The sequence below is a fragment of the Sminthopsis crassicaudata genome, chromosome 5 (assembly GCF_048593235.1).
Source record: "Sminthopsis crassicaudata isolate SCR6 chromosome 5, ASM4859323v1, whole genome shotgun sequence".
Classification (NCBI taxonomy): Eukaryota; Metazoa; Chordata; class Mammalia; order Dasyuromorphia; family Dasyuridae; genus Sminthopsis; species Sminthopsis crassicaudata.
This window is the reverse complement of record NC_133621.1, coordinates 72,377,093-72,397,476: the sequence shown is the minus strand read 5'-3', so window position 1 is coordinate 72,397,476 and position 20,384 is coordinate 72,377,093.

Sequence of the window (20,384 nt, the reverse complement as noted above, 5' to 3'; positions counted from 1 at the left end):
TAATTACTCATATTAACACTTTTTTTCTTTACAATTGAATGTAAATTCCCTAAAGGAAATCATAATTTTATAAAACCAGTATTCTGTTCATGGGCCTAGCAAATAGTATACTTAACACCTTAATATGTAATTTGGTTATGGGGGAGATAAGCAGTAATAATAGAATAAGAGTTAGCTTTGAATGAGTTAACCTATGTTAAAATTTTCTCTCTCATACACTTCATATATGACCTTTGACTAATTACTTTTGTAAGCTTAATGAGCATGTTCAGCAGTTGACAGATATATAGTTGCTTTCCAGGCCTCTATTAGATTGCTTATTAAAGCCTCCTAAGATCTTGTATTCTGCAGGCATTATCAAAAGAGAAGAATCAGAATAGTACCTCAGAGGAGGGTTAAGTAATAGTTACTATTAGTCTGGAACTTAAGGATAAGGAGAAATATGCTTAGAGGAAGGAGAGAGAATATAGCAAACAGGGTAAAGAGTATGAATAAATCCTCAGAAATAAAAATTAAGAAAAACTCAAAGAAGCTACAGAATAGACAATTATCACTATTTCCAATTTACCTACAATAAAACCAAGGCTAGGGGTTTCTCAATACCCATACCTGAATAGTAAATCACTTTGGATTTGGGATTCAGATCAATATACCATCAGTTTGATTTCTTTTTAGGTTGCTAATTTGTCTTCAGGGTTTTCATGAAAGCTGATTGATAAATTTTCAATGTGGGTGTTCACACTTTTGAAGTCAGCAAATAGCATATGCTTGTGTTTGGGTTTACTATATTGTAGATCATGTAAGGTTAAGATATTAATGGGGATGATGTTAATGTACATACTAATATTTACATTAAGTTTTTTAAGGAAAATCAATTGATGAATATTTACCAGCAACTGTTTTTCTACCAAAAGTCATGCTTTCTCAGTTAGAATTGGAATCATGGATACAGTATAGGAATAGAGCTAGGAGGAACAGTTGACAAAGTATTAGATTTACTAGCAGGAAAACTGACTTTCTTTAATCACTAGCTATATGAACCTATGTAAGTTATTTAGCTTTTCTTAGCCTCAGTTACTTAACCAGTACTACTTCATAGTAAGGTCTAAAAATAACATATACATGGTATTTTGCTAATCTTAAAGAATTTTATATATGTTTATTATGATTATATATATAATTATAATTATTATTATTCTCACAAGGTTTCCTCAAGATCCTATCTAGGATCATGCAAGGTCTGGCTTTATTTTCATTTATAAATTGCAAATGTATTGATTGCAAATGTTTTCATTTCAGTAGTGGATAATTTGGAATGAAAGATTTTTATATTCATCCAAACATGAATGCAATTTTTTGGATACTAACATAGAAAGCTAATGAAGATGAGAAAAGTTGGCTGGAATAAAGAGAAAGAAAGAATTATAAACATTAATTTGAGTTCAATAAGTCTCATTGGTTCAGTGTCTCCAAGGAGGGTTTTATTCAGAAAAATTTTCAATCAAGTTCATGATTGCTTTTGATCACTAGGTGGCAGTCAAGGCTTGATAATATTATACAACCAAGCCCCATGTATTTTGATTTTAAATTATTTATTCAAAAACTGCCTTGTCTCACCACCTTGCTCTTAAAATGAACACACCGATCACATAGATTTATGTAATAAATGGAAACATATTGGAAGTCAGTGTATTGTGGCTGTACATTAGTGGGATAAACATATTTATGCATTTATGATTAAATATAGCCCATTTTTTGCCTTAAAGCTTCTCCTATATTTCTGAATCAAATAAAAGTAGAAATAGATTTCTCACAATAACTTCCAGTTCTACACACTACTCAGTACAACTTCCTGCCTGTACCTCTGTCAACACTCTTCTTTGGTAATGACCTTGTATGATCCCTATTATCACCTTATTTACTGGTCAGCTTCCCTGTCATTTCCCCCTTTGTTTCTATCCAGACCTTTCTTAAACCACATTTCAAGGATGAATGTGACCCTTTGAAAATATGATTCACTAGAAAAGATATTTACTTAGTTCTTCCCATCTCAACAGCAAAGAAAATCTGCTTCTCTTTAAAAAACAAAAACAACAAACATTATATGCATTAATAAATTGTTGGACATCATATATTCAAGTTTAGCAATTTTATTCTTTTTAGGCATCAACTTGCATCATTTTCTGCATCATTAGGAGAAAAAAAATCAAATAAATATTCCAGCTGTTTCCTAAATATTACTCAATTTTATTTATATTTTTTGAACAGTATACTAGACTTAATGGGGTAGAATGGAGATGCTTTCATGTCCCATTATTTTGCAAACATTATATTCTAATTTAGGTGATTTCTTTTTATTTTTTTTGCCAAGTTGCCTCTATTAGATAGTACTTTTGAGTCCCAGAAAATCAAGGTGATCATAAATCAAATTAGCTTACTATATCTGGAGATAAAGTTATCAGTATTTCCTAAGTTATTATCAGTCACATCATATACCAATGTTGACAGATATATGCTTAAAGGAAACATTGTCTTATAGCACAGAGATGATTTGAGAGATAATGCATATAATGAATTGAGACCATTGAAATCAAGAAATGCCTGAGTTCAAATCCTACTTCTAGCATACTAATTATTTGATCAGGCAAACCACTAAACCTTTATCCTATACCTGGCAATGAAATTTTAACCTGCATTGGTAGAGGAAATATCTTCATCTAAAGCTCCTTTTTCTGATGCCAATCAACTAACATTTTTAAGCACCCATTATATGCTAGGAAAACAATAGTACAGTCTATATCCTCTCCTTGACGCCCATAGCAAACTAAAAAAACTTAGCTTTCCTTTCTGATATAAGTGGGGTTTGTTCTTTTTTTAAAAAATTAAACTTAAAGACAAAAATAAGAAAACAAAAGAAAAAAATTGACATGTACACAGCAGTCCATAAGAAAGCATTCCATATAAAACAATAAATTTACATTTCAAGGAAACTTACATAATAAATACAACACAATTTTTTTTCAAAGATTCTTTTCTTTTCTTCTTTCTTGGTTTTCTTTTCTTCTATGTTGTACAATTTTTAACTTTATTTTTTATCTTCCCAAAAAAGAAGGCCACAATTATATGAGTATATTGATAAATATATATATATATATTTTGAATATATATATATATACACACACACACATACATACATACATACTCAGACACATATAATGTAAGACCATATTGTGTATTCCTATCATCTGTTTCTCTGAAGGTGGATAGCATCTTCCTTCATAAGCCCAAGTCATTTCATGTTTTTCTATATCATCCAGTTCATCATTTCCTATATCACAGCAAGATCCAACCTAATCACATACTATTTGAGAGATAATCTATGAAAGTTTTCTTCTAATTTGCCGCATTTCTTCTGTTCTGGTTGCCTAGGTTTTAGTTATACAAGGCAATTTTTATTTAAAACCATTGAATTTATCTTTTTTTACACATCAACAATACTCTTACTTTCTAATAGAATTTAAGGACTGATACTTGTGAATCTTTCATTACTTCTTTCTCCCTGGTATTTTTTTTTAATTCCTGACTTTTTGTTCTTCCTAATGAACTTCGTTATTTTTTTCTAAGGCATTAAAATATTTTTAATACTTTAATTAGATTTACATTGAATAAATATGTAAGGTAAGAAAAAAATTTATTGGCTTTATCTTCCCATGGGTAATAAATACTTAAAGTATTTAGATCTGAGTTTATTTGTATAAAAATGTCTTGGTATTTTAAATAGTCTAAAACAATATTGAATAATATTGCTTTAAGTGTCATTTCTCTGTTTTTTTTCTTTACTTTTTATTCAATCTATTTCAATCATGATTAGTATGTTTTTTTTCCATACTAAATTAATTCTACTTTCTCCATTTATTTTATATCTTTCATTTTCATACTGTTTCCTGAAAGCAACATATTGTTGAATTCAAAATTTAATCTGCTATCCATTTCCATTTTATGGGTAAATTCATCTCATTTCCATTGTAAATTATTTTCCTTCTTCCTATTTTTCCTCACTATCTTTCTCATTTATTCTATCTCTCCTCGATTCTCTGGGGTTTTTTTACTATCTGTTCTCTTGCCTTCCTACTTCTTAAACCCACCCTCCCTTGAAGAGTTCCTCCCTTATTCTCCCCATACTTCTTATTTCTTTCTGAATAAAAAAAAACTTTCTTTACCCTTCTAGATATGTTGTTTCCTCTTTAACCCATTCCTAATGAGAGTAAGGTTCCAACCCTATCTTCTCTCTCTCCTACTAGCTTCTTCTATATCTTTTTTTTTTCCCTTCATGCATCATTTATATGAGATAACTCCTTTTTCTCTATCCCTACATAACTTTCTTTTTTTAAAGAATAACTCCAACACATATGGCTCTCTTTGGCAATGAGATGATTCAAACTAGTTCTAGTTATTCAGTGATGAAGAGAGCCATCTACACCCAGAGAGAGGACTATGGGAACTGAGTGTGGACCACAACATAGCATTTTCACTCTCTCTGTTTTCTTGCTCAGGTTTTTTTTTTCCTTCTTGATCTTATTTTTCTTGTGCAGCAAGATAACTACACACACATGTATATATACATGTATCGGATTTAACATATATTTAACATAATTAACATGTATTGGACTACCTTCCATCTAGGGGAAGAAGTGGGGGGAAAGGAGGAGGAAATTTGGAACAGAAACTTTTGAAAGGGTCAATGATGAAAAATTACCCATCCATATTTTTGTAAATAAAATAAATTAAAAAAAAATAACTCCACCATATCCAGCTGTACCCACATTTTCCCAAATGAGAAGTATCCTTATGATTATCAACATTAATATTTTTACATATGGGAAGTAAACAATTTCACATTATTGAGTCCTTTATAATTGCTCTTCAGTGTTTGCCTTACATTTCTACTGGCTGTATATGTCAAAATTTCCCTTAAATTCTAGGAGTTTTGTTACAAAAACCTAAAAGTCTTTGAGTTTGATAACTATCCATTTTCCTTCACTCAGGATTATCTTTAACTTTGCTGGGTAAGTCTCCTTGGTGGCAAACTCAGCTTTTTGGTTTTACACAAAATAATATTTCAAGACTCATGATTCTTCAATGTAGTACTTGCTAGCTCCATGATATTATTTTTCTTTGTTGTATCCAATATTTTTCTCCTTAACCTGGGAGCTATGAAAACTTGACCATAATATTTTTGTAACTTTTTCCTCTTGGGATCTCTTTTAGCTAGTGATAAGTGGAGTTATTATTTGCTTTCTTGTTCTAGAACTTCAGAGCAATTTTCTTGATAAAATTTTGTAATATTGTACCAAGATTATTTTTAATCATAATTTTCAGGTAGTCTGACTATTCTTGTATTATTTCTACCTAGTTTGTTCTCCAGATCAGTCGGCTTTCTGATATTGCACTTCCTCTTCCATTTTTTTCACTCTTTTGATTTTGCTTTATGATTTCTTTGTCTTAGAATGCCATTAGCTTCTCCTTTCAAGGAATTATTTTTCTTCTTTATGCTTTTGATTTTCTATTTTAAGTAGTGTGACTTTCTTTTCTTAATTTTCTTGAATTGCTGTTATTTTTCCTTAATTTTTCTCTGGCCTCTCTCATTTGATTTTTAAAATCTTTTTAAAAGATGTTACACAAACTATTTTTGTGTTTGAGACTATTTGTGGTCTCACAAGAGAAGTAAACTTTACAGCTCCATTATCTTCCTTTGAATATGAACCCAGATTTTCTCTATCCTTATATATCTTTCTCCTTTTGCTTACTCATTTATTTGTTTGTGTTTAGCAGCTATTAATGTAGTAAGGTTATGATCCTGAGGAAAGGGGAATGATGTCTCAAGTCTCAGATCTTTCTTACTGTTATTTTCTGATATCTGTCTTTGGGTCCAACCTTGGGATATCCTTTATACTCCTAAACTACAGAGTAGAGGCCCCAGCCACAATGTCCCTCAAATGATTGTCTTCCCTGCAGTTTCTCAGATGTGTAAACTACTGCAGTTTTCTCTGCCCCAGATCTGAAAGGAAAGGCTGTTCTCCTGCAAGTGTCCACCTGTACACTTCACCACTGCCCTTCACCACTGTACACATCAGATGTATGCTAGCTCTTTCTCCCTAAAACCACAGCCCAGGATTTGTCTGACTATGCTTCGCATCCCTGAACAAAAAAAAAATGGTTTTCTCATACTTAGCTATCAGAACCCCATGCTTTTTGTGAGATGAAAGTTTCTAAGATTAAGGGTGCCTCTCAAGTTGACATTTACAAACAGCTAGCTGCTCTAGGGCTTGTTGTTTGTTGATTTTGCAAACCTGAAGGTGTTTGCACTTCACTCAGGATGATCCTCCATCTCTAGAGGTCAGGTCTTTCCTGGGGTCTTCTCAAATTATATTAAGAAGACAACAGTTTATCCCACATTTATTTGTACTCTTCTGAGGCACTCGTGTGTGTGTGTGTGTGTGTGTGTGTGTGTGTGTGTGTGTGTGTGTGTGTAGTAACAGCAGCAATAGCAATAGAAGTAATAGCAACAGCAGTAACAGTAGAAGTAGCAGCAAGAAGAGTGATGTAGTAGTAGAGTTTATAGTTGCAGCACAAGTACCAGTAACAGTAGAAGTAAAAGCAATAGTAACAGTAATAGAAGCAATAACAATAGTAGCAATAGCAGCAAAAGTAGCAATAGCACTAGCAATGTAGAAATAGTAGTAGAAGCAGCAATAGCAGCAGTAATTGTAGAAGAATAGTAGCAGTAGTGGCAATGACGATAGTTGACCTTATTGTTACAAATATAACTTTAGAAAACTGAAGTCAAAGTTCTGATCATCTCACAAACACCTCTGTATTATGAGATTAATGCTGTGGAGATAGGGATGTTTTTCTTCCCTGGGCTATTAAATGTTTTTGTGTTGTTTATAAATGTAAAATGTTACACACAACTGCTTAAGTTTGCAGCATGTTTTTCCCACATTGATCACTGACCAGATTTTTGTTTATTTGTTTGTCTTATTCTTAACAAATGTTCTTTCTTAGTACAAACTGTTAGAAAAGTTTAAAACAGAATATTGTTTTAATATGTATTTAGCATAGGATGTTGTCAAAAGGAGCTTTGAACATTACTGATATTTATTTTTGTGATTCATATCATTAGAAAAAATTTCAGGGCTATGGATAATAAATATGTTTAATAATTAATGGGAATTGATTAGATGGTAAAGGCAGCTTCAGGTGAGAATGTTCCTCTGCCAAGGCAGCTTGATACTTTCAGTTGCCAGGAATAGCCAGATGTTAAGTAGCTAGTCTGATTTCAGATAATCAATATAGGTGAGAGGTAGAATTTGAACCCAGGTGATCTTGGTGTCAAATACAAACTCTATTCACTAAAGCAGTGCTTCAGAGAAATATTTTTAAAATCATATCTCTGTCAAAGTTAATATATGATTTGACTTGTAATAACTTAGGAAATGTTGATAACTATATCTCCAGATCTTGGCAAAAAAGGATTTTTAAAAATTTCCTAAATTAGAAGTATGGTATTCTTTATATGAGATGAGTTAATAGGTAGTTTGAAGCATTCTTTTTTTTTTTGTTTGTTTGTTTGTTTGTTTCCTTCCAGGGGATAGTTATGAGTGGGAGAGAATAAATCACAATCTTTCACCAGGTTCCTTTTGTGACCAGAAAAAGGAGTAGAATGTCTAGTTAGCTGGAAGCACTGATTTGTGAAGATGCCAGATTATATTTCCCTGTATGAAACTAACTCTTTTCTCTTGTACTGGACAGATAATACCACTTTGGCCATCTGAGTTAAATTAGATATCTGAAGATTTATCTACAAAAAAGAATTTCAAATAATGCAAGTTGTTCCTAAATAGGGACAATAAAATCCGGAGTTTGAATATTTTCCTAATAAATATTTCTTATGAAGTCTTCATTTCTAGGAGAATAATTAGTTTTACTGATAGGATACCAATGTGCAGGGCTGATTTTCAGGGATCATTTCATCACAACTGGTATTTCAGGGAATAACCATGGCCTATCACCTAAGGTTTAGGATTTCTTGGTTTGTTTAAAGACATTGAGTGCAAAGTCTGGACTAGCTTTCTGGAGGATCTCAGTAACAGCCAGAGTCCTTGATCTTAGAAGAAGAGTGAAGAGATGAGACTCACATGGATGGTCAAACATGGGAGTCCATTTATTCCAAATTCTCTCAGCCTTATATACCCTAATGCCCTTACATAATCCTTGCACACTGCACATGTGCTAACTATATAATGCATAGGCAGGACCACATAAACAATTTGCTATTGAGTGTAGATGACTCTTTGCCACTTGGTATCACTGCTTCAATTACAATGCAGGTTGTCACCATTCCCTGACTTCTCAAGAAGGCCAAGAACCCTTCCAGCTGTCTTAGGGGAGATGGGGAGCTGAACCATACACTTTCAGCAGGGCTCCTTTTGCTGGACTAAAAGGTCTTATACCTTGCCCAGTGTTCCCCACTAGCTGTGGCACTCTACAATTGAGGATGTTTAGGTATAAAGAAATTCTCAGAGTGAGAATGTGCTGCAATTATGGTATAATTCAGAAATTTTAGTAAAATTAAATTTTAAGGAATAAAAGTGAATGGAATTTTAGAGAATAGAGACATGTACAGTGTTGGGCATAAAAGAAAGAATGATCAAGAACATGTTGTAGGCAATGAGCTAAAAAAGAAATGAAACATATAAATTTTAGTCAGATTCTAGACAGAAGGAAAGTGTATTCTTGGCCAAAATATTAAGGGTCATTACCTGAAACTATTTTCTCTCTGTCATGATGGAAAAAATATCCCCAAGCCATTAGAAAAGCTTCCTAGAAAGACAGCTACATTAGGAATGAAGACATGTTATTCTTGAGCAATAAAATGGCAATTTAATAGCAATTCCAGCTTCATAATTCTTGGGGCTTTGAGTAACAACAAGGACAGACTTACTGGTACAAAATGAGCTAATTTTATAAACATATCTATATCCCAGATAAAGTCAATTATTCTTGATTTTCTTTCACAAAGTTCGCTGTCTGTGTTATTTTAGGGGAAACATGAAATTCTGGAGTACAACTTGTGGTATTTTTTTTATAGCAGCTTCATTTTGGAACCACTAAACTGTCCACACCCTCTCTAACTCATACCACAGACTTTTTTTTCCCCCAAAAACCAGCTGTAGTCAGCAAGGGCCAACCTCCTTTGGCCACACCTTGCACCTTACCAGCTGCTGCTTAACTAGTAATTTGGTAGCAAATAGAGGTGCTGCACCCAGGGAAGCTTTAAAAAAATTCCATATCCCTCCTGGCTGAGCAGAGAAATCAGAGATGCTTTAACATGTTTCCTTTGAAGTTTTCCACTCAGCAGTTCTATTGTTCCACTTAATGCCTTTTTAATAGGTTAGTACAAATTACAGCAAAGACATGATTTACTCTTATTGGGGAGTGTGATTCACCCCACTCTCCCAAGTATTTAAAAACTTGGAAGGCAAGGAATTAAGGCAGACAGACAGAAGGAACTGACAGGACAATTTCTCCTGAAGATTTCCCATTTGAATTTTATACCTCTTCCCATATGTCCTTCATGACATGCTCTCATTGAAATCTGATAAGGAAATAAAGTTCAATGTGCCTTTGCCTCTAATGCTTTCCTGATCATTCTCTTAACAGAATTATTATTTATGCAGTGATGCTATAGTTCTTTAAATTGTTTACCTTCTAATATAGCTTGGTCAATTGGCAGCCTCTCCCCTCTTTACTTTAACACAAATTGCTTAATACTAATTGTCTACTCTTAATGGTTCCTTGAGAAAAGGAAAATGTGACATGAACTTCAAGTAGGAAATCCAATTTTCAAGGAGTGAGTGGATATTGGGTATGATCTTGGAGCCTCTCTGTCATATCATCCCCTCCAGCACCTGAATAATCTTTTAATTGCTAGTATTGTGACTTTCAGTTTTTAAAAAGTAGGAATAGGGATAGGACCTTTAATTTTATTAGTATAGGGAACTATTAGAAGAGGAAATGCCCTCTATTAATGCCTTTTGGCACAATCTCTACATCTTAGTCTTGTCATTGCCTAGAGTATTGAGAAGTAAAGTGATACAGTATCCCTTACCCAGCATTTATTTATAAAAGGAAGAACTTAAAGTCAGACCTTTCTCAGTACAAGGATAGCTCTCTAACCTTTATGCCATGTTTCTGTAGTTGCTGACTCATTTTAGTAATGTCCATTTCTTTGTGATCCCTTTTGGTGTTTTCTTGGTAAATTTACTTGAGTAAACTTATTTTACAATTGAGGAATTGAGGCAAATAGGATTAAGTAGCTTGCCTAGAGTAACAGCTAGTAAGAGTCAGAGGCCATAGCAGTACCAGATCTATAAAATATATTATAAATCAGTGGTCATCAAAGCCATTTGGTACTGGCTAAAAAATGTAGATCAATGGAATAGGTTAGGTTCACAAAACACAATAGTCAATGACTACAGTAATCCAATGTTTGATAAACCCAAGGACCCCAGCTTCTGGGATAAGAATTTACAATTTGACAAAAATTGCTTGGAAAATTAGAAAATAGTATGACAGAAACTATATAGGCATTTACCAAAACCTAACACCCTATACCAAGATAAGGTTGAAATGAGATCATGATTTAGACATAAAAAGTGACAAATTAGAAGAACAAAGGATAGTTTACCTCACAGATCTGTGGAGAAAGAAGGAGTTTATGGCCAAAGAAGAACTACAGTACAGTATGAAATACAAAATGGATAATTTTGATTATATTAAATTAACATTTTTTGTACAAACCCAATGCAGACAAGATTGGAAAGAAAACAACATAAAACTTTGTATCCAATGGTTCTGCTAAAGACTTCATTTCTAAAATATATAGACAATTGCTTCAAATTTATAAGAATTGAAAACATTCCTCAAGTGATAAACAGTCAAAGGATATGAAGAGAATTTTCAGGTGAAGAAATTAAAACCATTTCTAGTCATAAGAAAATGTGTTCTATATCTTTATTGATCAGATAAATGAAAATTAAGACAACTCTGAGGTACCATTACACACCTCTCAGATTAACTAAAATGACAGGAAAACATAATGATAAGTGTTGCAGGGACACATATATTATTGGTGGAGATGTGAACTGATCCAATCATCCTGGAAAGTAATTTGGAACTGTGCCCAAAGGGCTATCAAACTGTGCATACCCTTTATTCCAGTTATGTCTCTCATTGGGCTTATATCCTAAAGAGACCATAAAGGAAAGGACCCATGTGTGCAAAAGTATAGTGGCAAGGAATGCAAACTGAGTGGGTTGCCCATCATTTGGGGAATAGCTGAATAAGTGACGGTATATGGATGTGATGTAATATTGTTGTTCTATAAGAAACAGTTAGCAGGATGATTTCAGAAAGGCCTTGAGAATACATGAACTGATTCTAAGGGAAGTGAGTGGGATCAAAAAAGTATTGCATACAGCAACAACAAGAATATATATATATATATTTACTTAAAATATATAATGATATATTCTGATAGACGAGGCTCTTTTCAACAATGACCAATTTCAATAGACTTGTGATTGTAAGAGCAATCTGCATCCAGAAAGAAATCTGTCAGAACTGAATGTGGCTCACAACATAGGTTTTTGTTTTCGTTTTTGTTTTCTTTTTTTCTTTTTATTGTTGTTTGCTTGTTTTTTTTTTTGTTTGTTTTCTTTCTCATTTTTTTTTCCTTTTTTGATCTGATTTTTCTTGTGCAGCATGATACTTGCTCTCTAGGGAGAGGGTAGGGGAAAGGAAGGGAGAAAATTTGGAAAACAATGTTTTGCATGGGTGAATGTCAAAAATTATCTTCACATTTATTTTGAAAATAAAAAGCTATTATTACAAAATAGAGAGAGAGAGAGAGAGAGAGAGAGAGAGAGAGAGAGAGAGAGAGAGAGAGAGTGAGAGTATGAGGCCAGATGTGAACTCATGAAGATACGTCTTTTTTATTCCAAAAGCATGCTCTCTATTTACTGTACTATCTAGCTGTCATGACATTTGACTATTTTAAGTAAATATGATGTAAAATTCAATTAACAAAGTATTTTCCTCTGAAGTTTATGTACTTTTTATTTTGATATTTTTATAACTGCATTTCAATATGGTTGTTTTTCTTTTGCAATCCTATGTATTCATATATTCAAAAATATTTTTTTCCTGAGGAGTATGTATGTAGAGTTAATACTGCCAAAAGGAGCTCATGACACAAAACAGATTGAATTATCTTGATTAGAGGATCAGACATCAAATAAATTCAAAAAATTATAAGCCATAACTATTAAATTATCAAAATCCTTTAAAAGTAATAATCCAACTATAAAAATCTAGGCACATAATTGTTCTTCAGATGTAATTGTGTAATAGCAGAGTTTTGTTCTAAGATGAAATGATACAATAACTTATTTTTTTTAAGTTCATAGCCTTGGATCCAGTAAAGTCAGATTGAGATTCTACTGTAAAAGTATGATGTGGGATGGGGGTGAGGGAAAAGTGTCTAACTCTACAAAATATGATTAGCAGCAAAATTTACTATACCAAAAAAGAGAAATAAAATGAAAGTCCAAAGGTCAGGGAAAGGTAAACCTTTCCCTAATGGTAAACCTAATGGAATACTATTAGATTCTAAGAAATGAAAAACTGAAATAATATAAAACAAATGATTCACAATAAAAAGTAGGATCAAAAGAAATATACAGAGAAATAAAACTTATATTCATAACAAAATAAACAATATTGGTAGTTGAGACAAAAAGAGCAATCCAAAACTACTGCTCCTCTACTATTATTTTGCTAAAAATTATTTTGTTGAGTTTTGTTTAAAATGATCATTTATGAATTATTTTATATACATTTTTCATTTGTTTATGAATTGAAGAATTACATTTATCAACTTCCTAATTTAAAAAATTACAAAAAAAAATTTCCCTTTTCTCTCCCTCCTTCATAAACAACCAATAGCCAAATCCTGTGAATCTGGCATCTATAATGTTTTTATCTTCTCTATTCATACTGTCATCAACACAGATGATGATTTTTTAATCAGCTAAATTACTGTAGTTGAATATTTGCTGATTTCCTTTCCTGTAGTCTCTCACTTCTTCAATCAATTCACTCAACTAAAAATAATGATCTCAACTAACTATGTTACTCCCATCTTGATGACAGATTGACTGAATTTTGTTACTCCCAACTGTGTGCTAGATAGATTGCAGACACATTGGCAGAGCATTTCTGGCTCTCTGAGACCTGGTTCCTGTCTATCAAAGCATTATTTTCCCCTTTAACTTTTCTCCATGTACTACATAGTCCAGCCAAATAAGAAACTTAGCTTTTCCTTGACATCATACTGTCTTTTTTTTCCATCTCTGTACCCAATCCACCAATACATTGGAATTATATCTTCATTTTATGCAACTTATTTAAATCCCTCTCTTCCTTCAATTGTACTTCCTTTATGAATCATCATCATCAAAAATGCAGAATATAGACTTTTATGAGGAGATCATTTGTGTTTGTCTATGAAGATTTTAATAACTACACTGACTCTATTCCTCTATTTGCTTTTGTTTCTTTGTTCATTTGCTCAATTTATCTTTGCAAATCTATTCATCCATTTATTATTTTAAATCTATTTATTTATTTATCTATTGACAATTCTTTATTTTGTACATGAACTTTTTTGAATTACATATCTCTAGAAAAAAGACCTTAGTTTTAAGGTACTTTTCGAGTCATCATCTTCCTGAAGTCACTGAGGAATTTACTTTTAAAAGGAGAGGAGGCACATTCATTCACAGCAAATAACAAGCAAACAAAACAGCAAAGTGATAAGAACTCACATGTAGAATTGGGTGATTTTCTCTTTTAGGTTAACTTTCCACAAATACAGAGGCCACATTAATTTAGTATTTTCATGCTAAGGACAGGTCATATATGAAGTTTTCTATTCATTCCCAAAGAAACACAGAGACCACTAATGATGAGAGAACATATGTTTAGGAATACAAGCAAAAATGTATAGGATATATACATGGCAATATTCATAGTCAGGGCACGTAAATTAAGTTATAGATAGACTGTGGAGCCTGGAGAAGGAAGATCTGATTTCAAATCCAGTCTAAGGCATTTACTAGCTTTGTCATCCTGGGGAAGTCATTTAAGATCTATCTTATTTTCCCTAACTGTAAATTGAGGTTAAAAATAGGACCTGCCTTCCAGGGATGATATGAGCATCAAATGAGATAATAATTATAAAACATTTAGCACAGTGCTAGGTACACAGTATGTACTTTATAAATAGTTGTTGTTATATTTACTTTGGACATCTCCTATCTTTTACTCTATAGAGCTGCTTTTGACCTCTGACCAATTGATTAGTCAGCAGTTATTTTGTTTTTGCAATTCAGCTGTGCGCAATATTTGAGCTTTTCATGGTAAAGTTATTGGAATGAAACTATTTCCTTCTGCAACTCATTTTACAAATAAGGAAACAGAGGCAGAGACAGGTCCCACTAGCTGGCCCAGTAATTATTGAGAAAGCACATAGTATATATCAGGGGCTGTGTTCTCTAATCACAAGAACTTACATTTTAAAAAATACCATTTGCTGCTCTCTGCCATCCTCTGTTATATGTAACTTCTGTGCCCTCCATTAAATAGCATATTATCTCCATTGTTTATAGCTCCTAGTATCATAGTTTCTCAGTTGCTTTCTGGTGTTTTTTTTTTTTTTTTATTTCCTAAACTATACCAACATTTCAGGGCGCTCTGTTCTTTTCTGATATTATCTGCTGTGTTTTAGTATTTAGTGAAATGCTCTCTGCCAAGAAAGACAAAAAAAGAATAATAAATCTAGAGGCTAACAAATAAAGAGTTATCATTAAACTCTGACAATCTTATTTTATTTTCTCCGCATTACCTAGGATAATGAACTAGTTAAAATATGCTGAAGTTTTAAACTAAAATTAAATTTATTATTTTTAAATTCCTTATCTTGTTGCTAATTCACATATGCATACACATACACACAAACCTGTTCATTGGTATGAGCTGGAATTGAAAGGATGTAATGACTAAAGAAAGATTTGGGAGGAAAGATTTATTGTTTCTAACTCGGTATGATAGGATGGATGCAGGTTCTTTGTTCTAAGCTCAGTCCCACTAGGTGAGCTTATTCACTGTCCAAGTAAGAAAGTACAGATTTATAGTGGAATGGTTATATACTATAGTGGCTAGGATGTGCTGTGTAGGATGTCCATAGAAGGTGAATCTGTAAGGGAAGTGACTCATGTCTTATATGAGGAATTTTAATTGGACTATAAGCAGCTAAATGAGTTTGGACCTACTTTAAGCAACCATACAATGAATGCTCAACAGGCTGGAGTAGAACATTCCAGTTGTCACCATGACTATTGACTAGTCAACCACCTGACTAGGAGTATCTTTTTAATAGCTATCAAATTCTTGATTATCAAGCTATATCTAAAAATGCATTTGGAGCTTTCAATCAATAAAAAAAAAAATCACAAAAAATGCAGTATTGGTATGAAAATGATATTTTTTCATTTAAAAAAGCTTAAATGCATTTTATTTTTCCAAATACATGTATAATTTTCAACATTCAGTTTTGTAAGATTTTGTTTTCCAAATGTTTCTCTTTTCATTCTTACCTCCCCCTTCCCAAAAAGCAAGTGATCTCTTTTAAATATATATTCTATATTTGTCATGTTGTACAAGAAAATTCAGAGCAAAAGGGAAAAAAAGACATAAGGAAAAAAACAAGGTGAAAACATTATGCTTCAATCCATATTCAATATCCCTAGTTCTCTCTCTGGATGCAGATGCCATTTTCCAACCCAAATCTATTCAGATTGCCTTGAATCACCTCATTGTTGAGAAGATCCAAGTTCATCACAGTAGATCATCACATAATCCTGCCACTGTGTACTATGTTCTCTTGGCTCTGGTAACTTCAATCAGCTTCAGTTCATGTAAAGGAAAATAATACTTTTAGCTCCTGTGCAGCTCCTTAATTGTCATAGAAATAAATATAAAAAGAACAAAAGAATCAACAAAAGCAAGAACCAATGATGCTGACTTAGTTTTCTATGCATATATGTTAACAATCATCAATGCCTTTAATTCTCTGTTCTAACAAAAAATAACTGGTCTTTCTTTTATCAATTTATTTAGAACCTTCCTTGGTATTTACAGATAAGCTATTGGTAGCTGAGCTTACTCTGAATTGTTTAGTGTGCTTACATTCTAGTACCCATTTCTTTCTGTTCCATTATCTTTGGAGGCTACCTCATACTTCTGTATTTTTTCCTACATTAAAGGCCACCAATTATGTTGTGCAAACTATTGGCACCAAAAAAAATTCAAATATATCTTTTGCTCAGGAATAAAGTATTTTGCCTGAATAACTGAGACTACACAGTAAGGACAGACACTTTAGTCACTTGGAATTAGGGGTGCATGACCTATAGAGTTATGAGTGGAATGCAGAGCAAGAACAGTGAGCCATTAAAATGGATTTCCACTGTTGTTGCTATTGACATTGTTTTTCTATAGGGATTATTGGATAAGGGGATTTTTTTTCTGAAGATATTTTTACTGTTATATAAATTACCTTTTTATGAATTTAGTGCTATAGTGAGATGGTTGGGAAGAACTGAGGTTAGACTTATTCTCTCATTCAATAACTAGAACTAATCTGTTGACTTATACCAATCTTGACATTCCCACCATAAATAAAACCAGAGTACAAAGAAAAACAAAACTAAGTGGAAGGATGATTCCAAGAATTCCTTGGAGAAGCAAACATAATTTTTAAAAAAGTTGCTTTTAACATGCAACTCAATGCAATAAGAAATATCATTGCATGGGACATTTGATCTTTCCATGTCAGTTCTCATAATAAGCATGAGAGGATTAGGTTAAGAGAGACTTTTAGAATTAATGGGAATTCATGTGCCAAATGTCTAGTGTGAGGAATGAGAAAGTAGAAAATTCTATGACAAACTCAATAAGATTCCAAATTAAATCAAATAATCTTTAACACAAAATTACTCTCTGAATATCATAAATATCTCTAAGAAAAGAATCAATAGACACTAAAAAAGAAAAGCTTAAATAACGTTATTTTACTGGGAAGAAAAACATCTATTAATGCTGTTTTTTTTTAAATTTTGAATTAGCAATCCATATACATTTAGATCACCTACATTTTAGATTAGAAAAATAAAAAAAAACTATTCTAAACAAGAAAAATAAAAATAAGATGATATAAGATGCAATTAAAGCAACTCCAACCTGACCTGCTTAAATAAATTGTTGACATTTTTAATGGGAAAAAGAAAAAAAGTAGCATAAAATATGTATTACTTCCAAAAAATAGTTTGATGTAACAATGAGTTGCCAGTGACAAGAGACCAAGGAGCTTAAAAAGCATTCTAGCCATCAAGCACTGATTTCAGAAAGATATTACAGACAGTGGTTTAGATTTGGTAGAAACTATTTTCTAAATCTTAGATGAAGATGCTGAAAGATTTATAAGCAGGATCATCTTATATAACAATGATAAGCAGTGCAGGAGAATTTTTTTGTGAAAAGCTTCGTGAAAGATCTAAACAAACTTATTCTGAAGAAATTTAAGGATCTATCTAAAAGAATGATAAACAGAAGAAAACTAGAAAACATCTATAAACAAATCTATGAGTGGAATCAACACATTTGATCTCTGATATTAGAGTTCTTGATGTTCTATAGAGGATAATATAATAAGATAATAGGTATGTCAGTAAAGAAAATTCACTTGGAAAAGATGGTTGATGTAGGCCATGTATTCATTGAGGAGGTCCATACTAGAGGCAGCAAAAATGTAAGATTAGTGAGGGATTGCATTTAAAAAAAATTAAAACAGGGAAAGATACTAAAGGCTTGAAGGGAAAAAAAAAACAGTACTTATTATTGTTCCTTTGTAATATTAATCAAAAAAAATTAGAAACTGTCTCTCCATATCCCTTTTTTGTGCCACCTCTACAAAAAATTTATGCACATAATTTGTATTTACATTGAGTGTATCTTTAACAAATGTTTAAAAAGGAACAAAATAATTTTTCACAAAAGAACATAGAAGGTATAATCAAGAAATGATGGGTCAATTTAATAACATTAATGAATGAAGTACATAGCCATCCCAATAGATATCAACAGTTGGCATTTTCTTAAGAAAGTATGAAGAATAAGTTTTCCTGAGTAGTTATTATGTGATTGACAACACATTGAGAATAATTGAAAATGATTGAAGGATTCTTGGCTGATCTGTATATGAAACATGTCCTTCTCTGGCCATTAAAAGGGAGTACAGATAGATCAGAGAGTTTAGACAAAAACTAGAGCTAAGAAATATGAATGGGAAATGAGATAAACATGGACCAGAAAATGGTGGTGGGAAAAGTTTTCTTATCTGAGGATTATTGTCCAAAGATCTAATATGCCAACACAACAACCATGGAAAGGCAATGATAGAACAGAATTGCTGCAGGAAAAATCATGTGGTCCCAGGAAAAGAATCATGTTGCTTTTGAGATTATAGTGTTATAAAATTCAGACCAAGCCTCTTTGAGAATAGTGGGTAAATCCTAAATTCCTGGACTTCAGTGTCTTTCTGGTACCAAGCTAGTGACAGAATATAAGAACAATAACTGACAGAAAAATAATATGGAGTAGTAAACAGACAAATATGTGGACTTTTTTTTGAATTGGGCAGGTTTAGGAAGAAAAGCACTGACATGCAACCTCAATTGCTTTATGGAGGTTCTAAAACACAGGGAAATATTATAAGTCCGAAAGAATGCATAATTCCCTGGAGTAATTAGGATTCATAAAAGATTAATTTTCTAATGATTTTAGGTGCTTTCATCTCTTAAAGAACTGTGTAGTCCTTATAAGGATACTGTAAGTCTTTTGGCCAACGTAGGATATGGAGAGAAAGGAAAGTTATTTTTCCTGTTTATTAATAATTGTATGAGTCTTTTGTGGAGTTGTATTATTTTAAATTTTCTATCTAAAATAATGTTTATACTATACTATAATATATCTGCTTGTATATATGAATATATGCATATATGAATATGTATATATGAATAAGTATATAATATCCAGATATAGCTATGTCTAATCCCTCTGTGTTTAAATGTTTCTATATCTATGCATTTATGTATTGTGCGTATATTTGTGTGTGAATATATATGTTTATATATATGTAAGAATGTATGTATGTATCTACCTATCTATCCATCCATCATCTGTTTACCTGAGTGCATGAGAACTGAGAGCTATTTTGCATTTTCATTGGGAATTTACATCTGAACCATATTCTGATATTTTTAGGGAAATCTTAGAAGAAGTATGAGTAAAAAGAAAATTTTGGAAATTTGACTCTAGGATACATCCAAATTCATAAAGTTGAAGAATAGTGAGAATTTTCCCCAACAGAACAAATTTTTACATTTCTATGATTGACTGAAAGTTATAGAGAATGTATTTAGTCAAAATAATATTTTTATAGAGCAAAATGCCTTATAAAAAACTATACCTCTAAAAAATACATCCAACACATTTCAAAAACACAAAAATAATATTTTCCCTTATAATATTTTATTCTTTCAATTAGTTTTTTTATTTGTTTATTTTGTCCACTGTGTCCTGAACCAAACTTGACTATAGAAATTAATGAAAAGACTGCTATTTGATATCTGATTTGGTATTTTAGGAATAGGTAGGAATAATGATTCCTTTGTTTTATTTAAGGATATATTAGAGAAAGTCATTCTTGGAGGCCAAATACACTTGTTATAATTTTAGTTCCTAAATATAAAAGTTATGTGGTAATTGGTAAATTATATGATATCTGAGTTTCATACTCCTCATCTGTAAATTAAATGTAATATTTACACCATCTAATTAAAATTTGTCATAATGAAAATATTTCCTAACAATAATGATTATTTTTGAAAGAATAATTTTCTCAGGGGTTTCTGATTTTCAGTTTGGGTTTAACTATGACTTTCTCTAGTTTCTGCTTCCTTTTGGTAATGTAGGCAGTACCTGTCGGGAATACTATATAACCCATTTCTTAAGAAAGCAAAACTTTCAAGAAAACACATGAGAGTTTCATAAAATCATGGTATTTTAGGGATATGAAGTAACCTCAAGAACAACTAGCGCCTTAATGACTGATTTTCACTGGTCTGTGGGCTGAATATTAC